The sequence below is a fragment of the Myotis davidii genome, unplaced genomic scaffold, assembly GCF_000327345.1.
Source record: "Myotis davidii unplaced genomic scaffold, ASM32734v1 scaffold595, whole genome shotgun sequence".
Lineage (NCBI taxonomy): Eukaryota > Metazoa > Chordata > Mammalia > Chiroptera > Vespertilionidae > Myotis > Myotis davidii.
In genome coordinates, this window is record NW_006286790.1 from 381,826 (window position 1) to 386,558 (window position 4,733).

A 4,733-nucleotide genomic window follows, 5' to 3' on the forward strand; every position below is an offset into this window, starting at 1 on the left:
GTCTAAAAAGCAATAGAAAAAAATATCCTTGGGTGAGGATTAGCCAAAAAGAAAAAAGGGTAAACATGTCTATATCATAATATTAACAATAATGGATCAAAATATGATTAACATTCAAAACTTGTGCTGATAATTAAGAAAAAACACTCCACTTTATTAACTCAGTTTATAGAAATAGTTTTTTCACGCCATCATGATTTTTTAAAGTATATATTTTTATTGGTTTCAGAGAGGATGGGAAAGGAAGTGAGAGATAGAAACATCGAGAGAGAGAATCATTGATCAGCAGCCTCCCGCACGTCCCCTACAGAGGATTGAGCCCACAACCTGGCTATGTGCCCTGACGGGAATGGAACCGTGACCTCCTGGTTAATAGGTTGATGCCCAACCATTGGGCAACACCGGCCAGGCCATTCATTTTATTAATATGCATCAGGCATCTCCTTCGGTAGAGTTCTTTGCTAATGGATCTTCAGAAGGAGGACCCCCAAGCAGACCTGTAAACAGCAGAGTGTGTCTGGGGCTCTGGGAGTGGACCGTCTGGAGCACAGGTTTCAGCTGAGTTTGGGGTCTGTTTTGAAGACTGATTTGTGTCCTAGGTGCCAGTGAAAACCAATGAGTCAGAGACTGGGCCCTCAAGTGCCCGCAGTCTTTTGAAGGACAGATTTGTGGTATGTGAGCAGAGGTATAAATGCATTAGTTTGCTGTCCCTTTACCGAAAGCGGAATTAGGTGGGGAAATTGAATGCTCTGTGGCTGGAATGAGAGGCAGCAGAGCAGCTCTGATTGCTTTGTTGATGATGACCAAGGCCTTGGTGCATGTTGGCGAGGGGGTGGGTACTCAGTCTCCTTGCCCTTTGCTCTTGCTGATAGCATCCCGATTGTCTTTTGAGGAATTGCCTCTCCTTCTAGGAAACAGCTGAGCTTCCTGGGTGCAGGTGTGCTTAGATGCTGAGTCCCTCAGCCCAGCAGTAACTTACAGCCCTAAGTGGCCTTATCCTTTCACCCCATCATGTCTTACAAATATCACTCGTTATGTGTGTTGGGATGTGAAGAAGTTGAGAAGCCGTGCAATGGAGCCGTGAGGGACTGTTGATGAAGGTCTCCTGTCCTCCCCTGGCCAACAGAGGGGTACAGGACCCTACCAAGGCCAGCCAGCAAGCTCCTTTCTGGAACTTGATTCATAAGCAGAGTGTCAGAGACTGAAAATGATAGGAGGATGTTCTTTCCAGGAGCAGCACTGTCTTTTCCCAACCTGGGTTTTTAGCCTTTTGTCTTATGAACTCTTCTCACTTATTTTAATAGAAGAGTCCATTGCTTGCAACCCAGGGATGCTAACCAATACCATGGTTGCTGTGCGGGATGGTGTCTTTGTGTGTGTTTGTGTGCATGTGTGTGCATCGATGTGGAACTGCGTTTTGTGTAACAAAGGTCCCCAACACCCTCTCGCACCCATGAAAACTGAAGCCCTTCCCTGTCCTCTCGCTCTCACTCCCCCTCTGCTCCTCCAGTTCCAAGCCCACTCCTCAGAGGTGTGCTGGTGATTGCAGACCAGCTGCTGAGCTCTGGGGAAGGTGGGAGCAGAGCCCACATGAGGAGGGGGAACAGGACTACATTTCAGGGCCTGGGAGCTATGCCACACATCGGTACAAATTCCACACAAAGATCTTAAGCAAGTCTGTCCTACTGGATTGGGGGGCGGGGTGGGGGGGGAGAGGCATTTTTTCACCAGGGCCCAAGTCATCTACTCTTGGGTCCATGGTGGGAGGTCAGCAAGGGGTTCCCACCCATCCTTGGAGAGGCCACTGGGCTCAGAGCAACGAGGGGCGGGCCCAGTCAGGGTGATATAAGGAGATGAGCAATATAGCTGGTATTTACTATTGAAAACACATAAGGGCAAATATTTGGCTAAGTGTTTATTTGCTAGTGGAACTTTTTAAATGGTTGAATGGAGCCCAAGTGTCAGCGTGGGGAGTTTGATTAAAAACAAACTGGGTAAGTGTTTCTCCGCAGTTGTGAACTTGGAGAGTTTCTGTTTCGTTGGCTCTGGAACGCCCAGTGGGCTCCGTCCCTCGACTCCAGACAGCAGCGGGGAGCCCCCGCCTGGAGGCTCTTCCTGCCCCTGCAGCCAGTGACCAGCGACGAAGAGGCCTCACTGTCCGCTCCCGGCATCCAAACTGGGTCCCTGCAGCCAGCGCAGAGCTGGGGCGATGGGAGGAGCCTCTGGGAATTGTCTGTGACTGAGGCCTCCTCTCCTCACCCAGAAGCCATTTCGAGAGGATGACTCCGAGCATCACTCTGGTGGTGACTAACTGTTTGCAGAGCTTCCTTTTCCCCTTTCTTGTTCTCTCTCTCCAAGTGGAGTTTAGTGTTTATGGGATGTATGTCTCTTGCTATTAAGTCTGAAAGCTGGGGGCGGGGAAGGGTGGGACTTCGCTTTGCTAATGGATCTCCAGAGCCCATGTCTTCTCTCCCACAAAAAAAAAAAAAAAAAAAAAAAAAAATCTCTGGCATCTGCTGTATCCCTCCTCTGAGCTGGACTCCACCCCAGGCTCTTCCTCCACTCCTCATCTCTTTCCTCTGAGGCAGAGGAGAGCTATCACCCCCATTTTACAGATGAGTAAACTGAAGCTCCTAAGTCTACCATGATTTGGCAGAAGCCATATAGTTGGGAGGTGGCAGGACATGATTTAAGCCCAGATAGGTGAGATTCTAAAAGCCACACTCTTTTTTACTCCCTCTTCTTGCCTCCTCTCGTTTTATCTTATGGCCATTGTGCCGGACATCCCAGGACAAGGGACAAAGGCCTGTGAAGGTCAGAAAGAAGACCAGCGGGGACAAAACCCACCTCTCCAAACCCTTAGCAGGGATGACCACCTGCAGCGTCAGGAGAGAAAGGCCCATCCTGCATGGCTGGCCCCTGAACCACAGGCTCCAAAATCCCAAGACACCTGGGCACAATCAGGAGTCAGGCCGCCACTGTCACCATCTCCTCAATTTATTCTACTCAAGAAAATGGGTGAACGGGGAAGAAGGGCCTTAGACCCTCAGAAATTTGCTCTGTTACCCCCCTGGAAACATTCCCCCTTCCCTCCCATATTCCCACCTGTGCTTCAGAGGCCACAGATCTAGGTGCAAATCTGCACATGGCCAGGAACAACTATATACCCGCTCAGAGCCTCAGTGGTCCCATCTGTAAAGTGGGGCTAGTTGTGCCTCCACACAGCATGACAGAAAATTGAATAAGAGGACATCTACCAAGACAGCGGCTGGCACTAAATAGTCACCCAGAAAAGTAATACACTCTCCCCTTCCTCCCCGCCCCCTCCCCCCACACACACATACCTCCGCACGCCCACTGAATCCCCCAGGTGAAGGCCCTGATGCCTAAGGAGAGGGAAAAGTCCAGCCTCAGGCCTAAGGCAGCTCCCCGCCCCCACCCGCCTGATTGAATAGTCAAAGCCAGTCCTTTACCCCTCACAACTCCGTAAATTGCAAGCAAACAAGACTGCTCATGATAGGCGGCCCTGGAGTTTGGCCAGATTCCTGAGGGTGAGAAAAAATATCACACTAAATCTCCAGGAGACAGTCCCCAGGGAGCAACTGTTCTCACCAAGGGATGCCTGCTTGGACTGCGGGGCTGGCCGGAGCCGGGCCAGAAACCCCCTCTGGATAAGGGATGCTTGACTCTGGCCACCTCAGCTCCTCACCTCAGGCCTTGTAGGTGCCCGGGAGGCATCGTTGACCCTCATCTCAGAGAAGGGGAAATGGGGAGGTCAGAAAAGATGAGTAACTGAGCCAAGGTCTTAGGACCATTCAGGATAAATTCTCCATTGGCAAGGCCTGGGCAATTCCACATTCCAGGAGGGGGGGGTGTTGAGAAAGCATACTGGGTATTGCAAAATAACATTATACTCAGGAAAAAGAGAACCAGGTTTTGTTTTAGTTATACAAATTACTGAAAGTTAGACAAATGTTCAGCTGGGCATGAGTTAAAAGAAAATTAAGGAATTATTCCCTTAGACAGTGAGAGTGAGCAATCCAACCGGAATTATGGAAAACCACTCTCCTTTTTTTATGGAGGGAAGGTTTCCCACCCTCTTCTCTTCTCTCTCTGCCCCTCCGTCACGGACACAATTATTTCAAACTGAGGAGGAGTGAAATAAAAACTTGTCACTGAAATAATGGCTCACATTTGTTTTTTCCTAATACATTTTTCTCATTTGAGCATCAATACATGCCTGTATAATATTGTATGTTTTATTTTCCACATGAAGAAGAAACAGAGAAGTAAGGTAATTTTCCCAGGGCCACACAGCACTTTAGTATCTGCAAGAAGAAACTAGCACAAGCGATGTCTAAAACTAAAAGCCCATGCTTTTGTGGAGTTGTCTTTTCCCCCACCCATTGTGCTGCCTACTCTTAAACTTCCCACGGGGCCCTGGCCAGACTTTGATTCCCAGACCTTTTGGAACTCCCACTTTCTTAGCACAAGGACATATCCAGAAGTGTAATTACATTGGTTTTATATATATGTGTGTGTGTGTATGTGTGTATATAGGTATATGGGTACACCTACATATATATACATATATACATACACATACATATATTGCATTTGTACACACATCTATATATATAAAAGGCTAATATGCTAAGTGTCCGACCGTTCAACCATTCTACTGTTCGACCAGTAGCTATGATACACACTGACCACCAGAGGCTGTGCACCGG